Source organism: Kogia breviceps, chromosome 16 (assembly GCF_026419965.1).
Source record: "Kogia breviceps isolate mKogBre1 chromosome 16, mKogBre1 haplotype 1, whole genome shotgun sequence".
Taxonomy (NCBI): Eukaryota; Metazoa; Chordata; class Mammalia; order Artiodactyla; family Physeteridae; genus Kogia; species Kogia breviceps.
In genome coordinates, this window is record NC_081325.1 from 67,363,835 (window position 1) to 67,378,679 (window position 14,845).

General features: G+C 42.6%; 1 protein-coding gene across 5 annotated transcripts in view; it reads left to right on the forward strand.

Annotated features, from left to right (window-relative positions):
* The window catches only part of FARP1 (FERM, ARH/RhoGEF and pleckstrin domain protein 1), a 289,826-nt gene that overhangs the window by 32,573 nt on the left and 242,408 nt on the right, over nt 1–14,845 (forward strand). The gene's annotated exons all lie outside the window — the stretch shown is intronic.

Genomic DNA, 14,845 nt, shown 5'->3' on the forward strand with positions numbered 1-14,845 from the left:
CTTTTTAAAAAAGTATGGACTGTGCGTTAAAAAATAGTTCAAGGAACAAATACCAAAATGTTATTTCCCAGATCTGTCAAGTCCATTCTGCTCTTACCTGTGATGGCTACGGGTAGGAAGGCTCCGGGTCCTTTGAGTATCTCAGTAATAATAAGATCTAAGAATTCGTGAGAAACTTATCCTTCTAAAAGATTGTTTTTGGGGGCTTCCCTGGTGGCGCAGTGGTTGAGAATCCGCCTGCCGATGCAGGGGACACGGGTTCGTGCCCCGGTCTGGGAAGATCCCACGTGCCGCGGAGTGGCTGGGCCCGTGAGCCGTGGCCGCTGAGCCTGCGCGTCCGGAGCCTGTGCTCCGCAACGGGAGAGGCCACAACAGTGAGGCCCGCATACCGCAAAAAAAATAAAAAATAAAAAAAAATAAAAGATTGTTTCAGTTACTGAACCTACTGTGCTTTTGTGGACTGCAGCAAAATTCATTTTATGTTTTTGGCTAATAATTGATGATCTTTCAGCTTATGACTGATTTTTAAGGTACGTAATTTTATTGATGAGGTGCTTTGAATAGGGAAGAACCATTTAATGATCCGCTCTCTTGAAAAGTAAAAACAAGAACACCGCTCTGGTTCGGAGTGTTCACTGATTTCCGTGGTGTAAACATCCCTGCCGTGGCCGATTTCAGGCTCCCAGTGAGACGTGATTGAACACAGAATTAGAAAGGGCTGTGCAGTGGTAGGGGTGTTCCATAAAATTTCACTGTTCTGATACCATAGGCAAAATTAAGCTGAAGAGCATAGATCCTAGTAAAAATCTAGGAGAATAATTAGGAAGTTGAGTGGAAAACATTTTAATCTGGGCAGTTGGATGGATCCCATAGGGAGCCGGAGATTATATTGCAAAAGCCATTTGGCTGTTGAAATCATCTAGTGGAGAAATGGAAAGTTAGTTAGTCTTATTCCCATTTTCCTCTTGCTGGTATAATTTCCATGACCAGAGTTTTGTTCAGGTTTTGTCCATCACTTTTTTACCTTTATTTAAATCCTGTTATTAAATATGACAGATAATACATATGTTGAATATTCTTTAGGGCATATTTATCAAATCGTTAAGACAATTCGTTGTGACTTGAGAAAAATAAAATAAAAAAACCTGAGGGGAAAAGTGTTCAAATGTGGTCTCCTGGAACTGTGAGAGCAAATATTCTCCAAGCTCTAAAGTTGCTTCCAGTGTGTGTTCTGGTGAACTTGGGTTGGCAGTATTACCAGCTTGAACTTGGCTGTTGGTCATCCTTCATTGTGTGTGGGCTCTTCTGGGGAGGGTGACCGGTATTTCACATTTTGGCAGGACCCATGAGGGCAGGGACCCTATTTCGTTCCTGAACGTCTAGAACAGTTTCCGTAAGAAAGAAGCCCCAATAAGTATTTGCTGAATGAATGAAGTTTCCAGATACAAAGGTGAGGGTAAGATATCTGAAGGGTTTATAGTAATACTGTAGTACCTTGACAGTTTCCCGAACTGCCCAAGTTTCCTTGAGGGCCTGATGCAGCCCTGACTGGGGTCATGAGGGCAGTGAAGGCTGCGCTGGCCACAGTTAATGCCCTTTGAAGGGCCCCCGCCTTCCTAGAGATGAGTCCCTGAGTAGCCCTCCTTCAGAACTGTTTGTGATGTCAGACAGGAGTGCTTGTCTCGGCTATCAAGATACAGCAAGTGGGCCCGGACTAATTCTTTTTTTTTTTTTTTTTTTGCGGTATGCGGGCCTCTCACTGCCGTGGCCTCCCCCGTCGCGGAGCACAGGCTCCGGACGTGCAGGCCCAGCGGCCATGGCTCACGGGCCCAGCCGCTCCACGGCACGTGGGATCCTCCCGGACCAGGGCACGAACCCGCGCCCCCTACATCGGCAGGCGGACTCTCAACCACTGCGCCACCAGGGAAGCCCCGGACTAATTCTTTAATTGACATTGACCTCATGTGTGCTGGAGAAAAGCATTGGCCTCTTGCAACAGGGCGTTTCCAAGTTTGGAATTCTAGGTCGGCTGCAAGCTGATATGGCCCATGGAGGTTTGCCAGCACTGTGGGTATCAGACCCCCATCGGCTTCCCGGCATCCCTGTCTGCGGGGTGGTAGAGAGAGCACGTCCTCTTCTACCTGTTGTGTGATGCAGGCCCACTTCCCATCGTGCTCCGCGGGAGGGAGCAGGACTGGGTAGCCTGATGGGTGCTGGCTGAGGGAAATGTCCTCATCAACTGGGGATAAGATTTAGGTGACAGGATGGTCAGGTGCATGAACTCATGCCCTCTAAAGGTTTTTAAGTAGATTGGGCAGCCGAGGCAGGCTTCCTAAGTTTGTGATGGTCAAAAATGAGTATTTTTTTTGTAATCATGAAATAGTACCAGAAAAGCATTTTTTTTTTTTTTTTTTTTTTTTTTGCGGTATGCGGGCCTCTCACTGTTGTGGCCTCTCCCGTTGTGGAGCACAGGCTCCGGACGCGCAGGCCTAGCGGCCATGGCTCACGGGCTTAGTTGCTCCGCGGCATGTGGGATCTTCCCGGACCAGGGCACGAACCCGTGTCTCCTGCATCGGCAGGCGGATTCTCAACCACTGCGCCACCAGGGAAGCTCCCAGAAAAGCATTTAAATTATAGTAAAGGCCTTTAATTTTTAATACATTCTTAAGCCATTGTTCAGTGTCTACCTAGAATATCATTGGTTGCTTTAGACCCAGTTCACAGAGGATGCCTGTTCATTTTTTTTGGCCACACTTTGGTCATTGTCACAGGTAGACAGTAACTGCTTTTGATTATGTGAGAATAATGAAAGATTCTGTTAAGAAATCTGGTATTATAATGAGCAGTATAGACAAGGATTTGAATTAATGATACATTAGTTAGCCAGATTATGTAAATCATAGGAGTAGAAATTCCCTAACTAACCCAATGTACATTAAAAGTAAATACATATTCAATAGAGAGAATATTTACTTATTGCCCTGCGTGGCGCAAAGACATCTCAAGTTGGGCATCTCAAGTTTTTAACTTAAAAACTAGTTAAGGGGCTTCCCTGGTGGCGCAGTGGTTAAGAATCCGCCTGCCAATGCAGGGGACACGGGTTCGAGCCCTGGTCCGGGAAGATCCCACGTGCCGCGGAGCGGCTGGGCCCGCCGTGAGCCACAACTACTGAGCCTGCGCTCTAGAGCCTGCGAGCCACAACTACTGAGTTCATGTGCTTCAACTACTGAAGCCCATGCATCTAGAGCCCGTGCTCCCCAACAAGAGAAGCCACTGCAGTGAAAAGCCCGCGCACCGCAACGAAGAGCAGCCCCCGCTCGACGCAACTAGAGAAAAGTCTGCGTGCAGTGACGAAGACCCAATGCAGCCAAAAATAAATAAATAAAAATAAATAAATTTAAAAACTAGTTAAGGCCTAATGTAATGAGTATATTTTGAATTTTTTATATTCAGCTCTCCAGAAAAGATTTCACATGTACCTAGTGTATTATCACAGTTTCAGGAACAACAGCTGAGGCTTGTGATTCCCGTTAACAGAAACCTTCTGGGTGATTCTTGTTGAAAAGCTTAATTGTTTTTCTCTTTATCATTTAAGTTCTCCATCTTCATATTATACAGTAGTTTCTGTACTAGAATGTCTTTATTTAGTGACCGAGATATGCTGTCTTCTGTCTCTCTTTTGCCTGTTGCCACTGTGTCACCCCCTTCTGCCCCTGTCCGTTTGGTTTTCTCGACCCTGTCTGTAATAGCCTTTTTTAGCTTTTCGCTTTTTGAGCTGAGCTACTGAGGAATTGTTGCCTAGCAATGCCTAGGTGTCTGCAGTGGTCGTGGGATTAAAGCAATCTCCAGTCCTTTGTTATTTTCTTTTAAAAATATTTTACAATGGTCTCCTTTCTTCAAGGGTATTTTGCATTGATACATGAATAATTACTGTGCAAAACTTTTAAAACAGATCCTGTTCCTCTGTTGTACCTCTATATCATCTTGAGAAATGGTAACAATGAAAAATTTTCTTTCTTTTAGGCTACTCTTTCTAGAGATACTTTCTTTTTTCTTTTTTTTTTTTTTTTTTGTGGTACGTGGGCCTCTCCCATTGCGGAGCACAGGCTCTGGACGCGCAGGCTCAGCGGCCATGACTCATGGGCCCAGCCGTTCCAGGGCATGTGGGATCTTCCCAGACCGGGGCACGAACCCGTGTCTCCTGCATCGGCAGGCGGATTCTCAACCACTGCGCCACCAGGGAAGCCCTAGAGATACTTTCATTATAAATCAATGTTTGAAGAAGATCCTACCTCAAAGTTTCTAACTCTATGTTATGTACCTTTTTCTCTCTCCCAGCCTTATTAGAAGCAAAGTCAAGGTTGACTGATAGGTAATCTGTAGAGGTCATTTCCTTCCAAGCCAAATAATTGATAAATAACAATAGTCGTATGACATTTCAAGTAAATCTATAAACCATAGTATCTTAGTCAGCTCAGGCTGCCATAACAACAGGCCGTAGACTGCATGACATAAAAAGCAGAAATGTATTTCTCACAGTTCTGGAAGCTGAGAAGTCCAAGATCAAGGTGCTGGCTAATTTGGTTCCTGGTAAGTGCCGTCCTCTGGCTTACACCCGCCTTCTCACTGTGTCCTTACATGGTCTTCCTTGGTAGGTGTGCAAGGGGAGGGGAGATCTCTTCTTCTTCTTCTTCTAAGGCCACCAATCCTATTGGATTAGGACTCCGCCTTTATGACTTCATTCAACTTTAATTACCTCCTAAAAGCCATATATCCAAATACAGTTACACTGGGGGTTAGGGCTTCAGCATATGAATTTTGGGGAGACACAATTCAGTCCACAGCATATGGTTTCTTTTCTATTTTTTTTTTTTAAACTAACTGTTACATAGGTATCTTTGACTCCAGAGTACCAATTACAAATGCTCTAAATGTGTAAACACTGGCCTCCTACCACTTCCCCTAGACCGGCTCCTGTCTCTGTCACCCATCAGTGCCCCAACCCTCCCTAAGAGTGGGCACATGACACCGCCAACATGGCCAGGACATTTACACCTGCCACCACGCACCACTGGAGGCATTATGGGAACCCCAGTCCTGCCCCAGCTGTCATGGTTCCCTCTGATGCTGCTGCCCTGCTGGGAGCCCCACAATGGTCCCAGTTTCTTCCTGCTTCCAAGGAAGGGTTCTGCTCCGGCCTGCAGAACCCTGACCCCACCGACCCCTGGGAATCTGCCGGCGTTCAACATCTAAGACAACATCTAAGACAGCTCTTGGCTGTTCCCCCTATGACTCTCCCCTTAGTGGAGCCATCTCGGGGGTCTCTGAAACAGGGGGAATGAGCAGTGGCCTTGGGCTACCGGACAGACTTTTCAGTAGAAATGAAACTATAAATTGTAGTTCGATCTTGTCCGTACTGTCGGTGAACTTCGTTGTGGTGAAATGGGCTTTCCAGGCCTGTTTTGAGAACCTTTCCACCGTGTAACAGTGGAAAATGCTTTCTGGGTTCCAGATATTCATCAGTATGGGAGTCAATATTTGGAATATAACCTGCTCATAATATCTGGACTATCAAGATGAATTTCATCCCAGTTATGAAGGCATTGTAGAATACCCTTCAACTTTATTTTTAATATTTCTTTTTTCCCCGTCCTACAATATTGCAATAAAACCGACTTACCAGTTAAAAGGAGAAAAATGACCACAATCCTGAAACCTCAATGAGTCCAATTCTTTGCATCTGACACCCAGACCCAGTCTATGGCATCCATAATCACTGTGCAGAAGCACTGTTGCCTTCTCTTTCTTTAACTTTGACGTTGTAACAAGTTGATCTTTCTTTGTTTCACAGTTTTCATGTTTATAATTTTTTAAAAAATATCTTTATTTGAGTATAACTGTTTTACAATAGTATTAGTTTCTCCTTTACAACAAAGTGGATCAGTTATACATATACATATGTTCCCATATCTCTTCCCTCTTGCGTCTCCCTCCCTCCCACCCTCCCTATCCCACCTCTCAAGGTGGTCACAAAGCACAGAGGTGAACTCCCTGTGCTATGCGGCAGCTTCCCACTAGCTATCCAATTCACATATGGTAGTGTGTATATGTCCCTGCCACTCTCTCACATCGTCACAGCCCACCCTTCCCCCTCCCCATATCCTCAAGTCCATGCATGTTTATAATTTTTGATTGTACACTATTCCATGCAGCAAATGTACCATAGTTTGGTTAACCATTCTTTGGGTATTTTGAGTTGACTTTTATGTAAACAAGGCTATGAAGAACACCTTTGTACTTGTAGCCTCTTCGTTCCTTGGGATGATTTCCCAAAGATAAATCCCCATAAATGTCAAATTATAGGGACTCTGTAGGACTTACGGTGTTGATGCATATTGGTTTCTTGAAGTGTCACAGCACAGTTCCAGAAACACCAGCAGTGTAACTTTTGAGTTTCACTTGTTATTCTACTTTCAAAAAAGAAATCTCCCCCAATTTTTCTTTTGCCGTTTTAAGAAAAAACGTTGTTTATAGGCAGATGTTTTAAACTGACAAAAAAAGTGAGGAAGCCAGAAGATTTTGTCCATGTAGGTAATAAAAAAGGACTCTGTCCCTCAGTGGATCTTCAGTGGGTATTTTAATCAAGCAACGTAGATTTTATGAGATGTCTGTTTCTCCAGGCCCTTGGCTAAGCAACAAGTTGTATACAGATGAATAGATCAACCGATCAATCAGTAAGATCTATTGGGGCTCAGCAGTCTTTCCCAGTAAGATGCCATACTGCTAACCCTGATCTTCTGATAATTATGGCAGCCGAGCCACCAGGCTCTTCTTAACGTTTTTCCGTTTCCCTTCATAGAATCTGTGGGCTCTAGTAGAAGCAGTCAGCTGACATCTTTATTCAGAGCAGTCTGGCAGAGTGGTGGTATCATACACTACAAAGAGATGTAATGTGGGGCGTTTAGTACATTCTTATTAAATTTCCTCCTGGCATTTCTCTTTGTTAGTGCTTTGTCATCCATAAATACGATTTGCATGCCATTAAAACCTTCACTGAAGCAACTAATAAAGGATAGCTGGTAAGTTACAAGGGTGGGGCCTTTTTCTGGGACTCAGTGCCTAGGGAGATGTTCTTTAATTATTTCAGAACTTTCTGGGCATGATGTTCAGTAGCAACTGAACATAACTATAACTTTTTCTGTCACCCACGTCTTAATCCCATTTATTGCACCATCACTTCATAAACGTTTTTTTCGAAATGCCTAGCCAAAATCCAGCTATATTACAGCTCTAACAATTTCTTGATCTCCCAGAGTACAAATCTGTCACAGACAGAAAGGAGGTGATTGTGGCCTGATTTGTTCTTAATGGAGCCATTTTAGCTTCTAGCGATCATTGCTTCCTTTTCCAATTCCTCTCAATTTATAACGATCCATTTTGACAATTATCCTTAGCAGTGCGTTTTAAATTCTGGAACTACATAAAACGAATACGTCCTTTGCTTTCACGGCCTGCTTATTTTCTAGATGGATTTTCTGTTGCTTTGCCACGCTCTATAAATGTTCTGCCTGGATTTTTGTATTGAAGAAAAATCTATATATTCATTTAAAGGAAACTGTCCTAGCTACCATATTGGTTCCTTCTAAACGCTAACAGGGTTCTCTCTCCATTTACCTATGTCTTTTTTAAACTGCTAATTCACTGAAATTGATTATCAGCATTGAACAAGATAACTGTTAATCATAGTTTAAAACTTTAATAGAGGGCTTCCCTGGTGGTGCAGTGGTTGAGAATCCGCCTGCCAATGCAGGGAACACGGGTTCGAGCCCCGGTCCGGGAGGATCCCACGTGCCGCGGAGCGGCTGGGCCCGTGAGCTACGGCCCCTGAGCCTGTGCGTACGGAGCGTGTGCTCCGCAACGGGAGAGGCCACAACAGTGAGAGGCCCACGTACCACCAAAAAAAAAAAAAAAACAAAAAAAAACAAAAAAAACTTTACTAGAAATGAAATAGTTAATGTGGAATGGTAATTTTTTTATGAATGGTCATAATAAATACAGAACTATAAGGGCTTTCAACTTTGAAACTGTTCTTTTTTGTAAAGCACAGTCAATGTGCTGCTGTCCGGGGCACGTGTAAATAAATCCCCGTTGATGAGCAGAATAGAGCCGTACACAGTTGCCCTTTGTACGATGCCCACTCAGAGGCAGCTTGATTACACATGAAATGCGTGATATACATAACATCCATGGCCTTCCCTGTGATTTATTTAGGCAAAGCAGAAATGGGCTTTGGAAGCTGAGAATGTCCCAGAGTCCAGGGTTTGAAAGGAGGGATCATGTGCTCTCTGCTCCTTACTGAAATGCACCAACGCTAAGTTTTAAATGTCTGAATTCCAGATATGGGGCCATTGGAATGATATATATAGTTAGGCTCGCTTTACTGTTTCAAAATAGTGACGACTTGCAGACATTAAGTCACTGTTAGATTCCTTAGCACATGAAGTTGGAGCTTAAATTTATGGTTTCTTTTTACCCAACCATAGGGTCCAGCGTCCATGGCAGCCTCTGCAGAGGGGCAGCCGGGCGTCCCTTGACATGACCCAGGTTTCACCTCCCCCTGAAGGCCCAGCTCTCTCACCTGGTAATGACTGGAGGCCTTTCTAGAACTGTCACCTGCTCTGGAGGATATGACTGGGCAGCTCCTCTGGGTGTTCCTCACAGGCACACGTACCTCCTCTGCCTTTCCCTGTTGGCCACGAAAGGTTCCCTGCCGTTTGTCCTCGAGAGAGCCTGACTCTCCTTTCGGCTTCACGTGGGGATCCATTTCACGTGGGCTTTTGGACCTTCTCAAAAGAAGAAAAATAAAAATTATTTCTAATCTCACCTCCGCCCCCGAATCTGTTTTGGTATATCTACTAGCAGTTGCTATTCAGTGCTTATATAAATGTAAGAGTATTAATAAAGTTTCAATTTTCAAATGCCTTTTTTGATATCTAGTAGTTGCTATGAGTGATACTATTATTTCCGATTATAATGAATTATAATGAATGAAGTGGCTAGTTTTCCATGGGTTATTCCATCTTAGAATTCCCATTTTAAGTACTGCTCATTTATGGTAGCTATCCTTTTTTGTGTCTTTCGTTACTTAGACAGGATTTTATTATGAATTGTTGAGTGCAACTTTCTTTTAAAATGTTTTGCTTGGGCTCAAGTAAAATGAGTTTGGGAGTATAACATTTTTTTAAAAGAAAAGATTGTTTATCTGTTGAAAGTTTTGAAAAATTTCCCAGGCTTATTTATTTATGTAGAGCTGGGGGAGAGGAAAATTCCATGATTATTTTCTGATTTCTCCTTCTTTTTGGTTTCTTCATGTTTTCTGTAACAGATGATATACTTTATTGTTGTTTAATTTTTACTTATTCTTTGTTTACTTTTGTAGCCTCTCGTCAGCTTCAAAATTCTTTAGATAAAGACTGTTCATTCTTCTTGCTTATATTGGTGTAGAGAATAGTCCATTTTCCTTTCAGTGGGACTTTGGTAGAACATCATTTACTTATATTTTCAATGTTAAAAATATTCTTTGTAGGGCTTCCCTGGTGGCGCAGTGGTTGAGAGTCCGCCTGCCAGTGCGGGGGACGCGGGTTCGTGCCCCGGTCTGGGAGGATCCCACGTGCCGCGGAGCGGCTGGGCCCGTGAGCCATGGCCGCTGAGCCTGTGCTCTGGGGTGGGAGAGGCCACAACGGTGAGAGGCCGCATACCGCAAAAAAAAAAAAACAAAACTCTTTGTAACTTAAAATTTTTTTTCTTTCATTCATTGTCTTTCCATAAAACAGTATTTGAGCTTGCAAATAATTGGTTGAGTTTTGCTTTGTTCTCAAGAGTTTTTTGCTTTATGATCTGAGAATGTATACCATATACATAGAACTTCTGTTATAGGTGGATTTTTTGTGTTCTAGCAAAATTGTTTTTATTTGAAAAACTGGAGTATAATATTTTTTAAAAGTATTTTTTTATTTGCCATTTCTTGCTGTCCAGATATCGTTACTTCTGTCCTTATTTATTGGACCGGGTAGGCTTATATTTCTCTAATTACTGGCTTGTCCGAGTGAGTTATAGAACGTTGATGCCTTCTAGATTTTGGCTGCTACCTAAGTGAGCATCAGGCACCCCATTTGGGAAACAGAGCTGGTGGCCTCTACTTTTAGGCGATGAGGCAGATGAGGGAGAGCCCAGAAGTGAGGGGTGGGACCAGGGCCTGGCATTCAGCCAAGAGCTCGCTTGACCTCTTGTTTCCCCTTCTCAGTTCTCCAGCTTTTCACAGCTTCTCCCCGTACAACTTGCTTCTGCAGGTAACCTGCTCCAAGCAGCAGTCAGCCGTGTAGAATTGTGAGTAGTAAGCAAAGCAATGCAAATAAGTACTTAATGAATGGCATGTGTTATTAGGTGAAAGTGCTTTGTGAGCAGACGAAACAATTCGAACGAAAACTTCTGTTGCTCAGCAGTTAACAGAAATAGTAGTGCTGTGCTTTAATGTCTCATGTCACAAAGCGACTTGTCCTTTGAGCCGGAGAGTGATCTGGAGCTCATCCCTCAGCCCCACTTCCCTGTCATTGTGTCCCTTTCGTGGCACGTGGATCAAGTCTGGTTTCGTATCTGTTTCTGTTAAGCGGAGTGTTCCACGGGAACGGAGGGTTTGCCGTGGGTAGAGGAAGCGTTATCTTAATTTCCCTTTGGGCTTTCTTTAACTTTGCCCAGGAGCATCTGCTGTGTGAATCTCGGTTTCCATCGATGCTTGGCAGTTTTCACTTTTAAGGGTGGTGCCTTTGCCTGCCCTTTCCAAGTTTCTTTAGTTCTGAGAGCTTAATTAATTCACGGGTGTTCCATAAATGCTCTAATCCATTGCATGAATAGATGCTTGGAAAAATCCTTGCTCATAGAAGTGAGAAATTATTTAAGACAGTTAAAAAATGCATAATTTAGAACCATAAAAACTGGGCAGCTACATGTAAAAGAATGAAATTAGAACATTTTCTCACACTGTATACAAAAGTAGACTCAATGGATTAAGGGCCTAAATGTAAGACTGGAAACCATAAAACTCCTAGAAGAGAGCATAGGCCCAGCAATCTTTGACACTAATCATAACAGTATGTTTTGGATCTGTCTCTAAGGCAAAAGAAACAAAAGCAAAACAAACAAATGGGACCTAATTAACTTAAAAGCTTTTGCATAGCAAAGAAAACCATTGACAAAATGAAAAGACAACCTACAAAATGGGAGAAAATATTTGCAAATGATATGACTGATAAGGGGTTAATATTCCAGACATACAAACAGCTCATACAATTTAATATCAAAAAACCCAAACTACCCTGTTAAAAAATGGGCAGAAGACCTGAATAGAAATTTTTCCAAGGAAGACATTACAGATGACCGACAGGCACATAAGATGCTCATATCTCATTAATCGTTAGAGAAATGCAAATCAAACCCACTAGGAGATATCACCCCACACCTGTCAGAATGGCTGTCATTAAGAAGACCACAAGTAACAAATGTTGATGAGGCTGTGGCTAAAAGCGAAGCCTCATACACTGTTGGTGGGAATGTAAATTGGTGCAGCCACTGTGGAAAATAGTATGGAAGTTCCTCAAAAAACTAAACATGGAACTACCATCTGACCCAGCAATTCTGCTCCTGAGTACATATTCAAAGAAAATGAGAACACTAATTGAGAAAGATACATGCACTGCGATGTCCATAGCAGCATTATTTATAATAACCGAGATATGGAAGCAAACTAAGTGCCCATCAACAGATGAATGGATATATATATATATATATATATATGCACACACGTGCACACACACATATACACACACACACAATGGCATACTACTCAGCCATAAAAAAGAATGAAAATTTGCCATTTGAAACAACATGGATGGTCCTGGAGGATATGATGCTTAGTGAAATAAGTCAGACAGAGAAAGACAAATATGTTATCACTTATATGTGGAATCTAAAATATAGAACAAACTGCTGAATATAACAAAACAGAAAAAGACTCACTGATACAGAGGACAAACCTAGTGGTTACCAGTGGGGAGAGGGAAGAGGGGAGGGGCAAGATAGGGGTATGGGATTATGAGGTACAAACTACTATGTATAAAATAAATAAGGTACAAGGATATATTGTACAGCACAGGGAATTATTGGCATAATTTTGTAATAACTTTGAAGGGAGTATAATCTGTATAAATACTGAATCACTATGCTGTATACCTGAAACTAATATAATATTATAAATCAATTACACTTCAATTTTTAAAAAGATAGGAAAAAAGTACACTATACCCTTTATAGGTCTGGTAGTAATTCAGTAAGCATCAGTAGTAAGCATTTTGATTATTTGATGGATTTTCTCCTTTGGTGTCCTTAGCAGCTTACATGGGTGATTAGCCTAGTAGCTTGATTGGCTACCTCTGTGCTGGAAAAGGTGAAAAGCTTGGGGGAGACTGTGATTGCATCTAAAATGACTTAAGTTGTAAGGAGACTGAATATTGAAGAGGGTGACAGGTTAGAGATTGTCTTGTCCAGGACGGCCCATGGTGAGCAGTGAAGACCAGCCTGTCTGCAGTCTGGTCCCATGTCTGCCACTTTACCAGCTGGGTGACCATGGGAAAATTGACTTAATCTCTTTGCCTTGGTTTCCTCATCTGTAAAAGGGCTCAATAATAGTATCCACCTAATGGTGGTTGTGAGGATTAAATAAATTAGTATTTGCACAGCTCATAGAACAGTGCCTACACGCCTCTAGAAAGGGCTACATAAGTGTTGGTTAAATTAAAATATTAACATATATTTTTCCATATTCTGTGAATGAGAAGCTTAAAATCCGGGGAAGTTAATTTTTACTGTAATTTTACTCAAACATTTCAAAAATTAGGGTTAGAACCTGATGGACAATCTGATGGATGGTGTCTAAATCTTTTCCCTTCCAGCAACCCGTGGCAAAATGTGCTATTCATCGTCATTAATTTTATTAATGGACAACATTGTTTAATTAAATAGCTTATTTTTTAACCAGGCTGACATTTAAATTCTTCTTTTTTCACAAGGGCTTTCACTCTTGTATTATGTTTTTTTTTTCCTTGACATTTCATTATTTTAATTAATAATTAATTCTAGGGGAAGTGTTCCAGAAGGCGATACCCTTTATACCTCTGTTGTATTTAATTGTATCCTTTGGCCTGTGATAATATTGCCTAGTGCATTTCTTGAATAATATTCAAATGGTGAGAGAATTTCACAGTCTATTCTTTAACAGTTTAATAGAAATTGCTTTCCTTTTCCCACCCTGAAGGGAAGCCCTGTCATTTATGATTCATTGGTTTTGGGAAGCCTTAGGAAATGCTTTTTTTTTTTTTTTTTTTCCCCTAAACGTTGTATGAAATAATATCGTTACTCACTCCAGAATAGATGTCAGTAGAATGTTACACAGGATGTAGGACACATTTCAATGTTGCCATTTAGTCAGAAAAATATTTATTGGGCCACGTTGGGTCTCAGTTGCGGGGCGCGGGCTCAGTTGTTGCGGCGCTCGGGCTCTAGAGCGCACGGGCTTAGTTGTCCCACGGCACGCGGAATCTTCGTTCCCGGACCAGGGATTGAACCCGGGACCTTGGCAGTGCAAGCGCCGAGTCCTAACCACTGGGCCACCAGGGAATTCCCTGCCAAATTTTTTCTTAAAGCTGCATAGTTTCACCTTGTCTTAAAAACCGCAGCGCCTCATCCTGATCCATCAGATGCGCACCTTCTATGCTTGGCCCTACTATTTCAGGCCGACTGAAACCTGCATCTCGCCCTCCTTTCTCCTTTTCACTATTTTCTCACCTCTGTTGGTCTGTATCCACCATGTGCACAGCTCCTGGCACTGGGTGGACACTTCCTTACTGAATGCAGAAGGGAGCTCCCGCAAACATGTGTATATTCTCCATACCTTTGTTTCCATCTGCCCTCAGGGCTACTTAAAACTGTTAGCCTTTTCCCAAGAACCAGGCGACTTCCTCTGCATTCTCTGTAGCTTTTAAAATTCACATACTACCTGTTGTCAGAAATAAACACGTTGCCTTCGACCGTTACCCCTGAGTACCTGCGTTCTACTGCTGGAGAGATGATACGTCCCATAAAGACGAACCGTACGGTGCCATGTTCCTGCTCTGTGTGCCACGTGGTGCTAAGTGCAGTCGCTGAATTATAACAGGTCCTTAAAAATGCTTGTGAATGGCGATGATCCCAATTACTGTGACATCTCAACGATAGTACACTTTAAACAGTCTGTTATTGTCCAGGATGTTGAGTAAGCAGATCCAGTAATAGACTGCACCCTCCTTACGGGTGAGGCAGGGGTTAGGTGCTTGCCACAGGTATTTGGAAAGGCTGACCAGTGTCAATTGGTGACAAAGAGAGAGAGGACCTTCCTTCGTGAGTGGATGAGAGTGCTGTGTGGCAAGTAGAGCGAGCTTGACCACAGCCGAAGCAATGCAGCCTCTGGTTCCACTGCAGCGCTGTTGTTGTGTGGGAACCGAGAGACGCCGCCAGCTGGTCTCTTATCTTCCAGAAGACCACCTTCCTCCTTCCATTTTATTTACCCAGGCCTTTTAATTAGAGGAAATGAAGGGGGAGTTAAAATTTACTTTTGTACTCTCAGAATCACGGAGAAATGGACATGATGAAAATGTGAATCATTGGAGATTTTTTTTTCTGGTTTCCTGTTTTTTTTATTTCTATTGGAGTAAAAGAGCCTTCTCTTCCCAATACCTTTTACTCCTGACTCCATCCT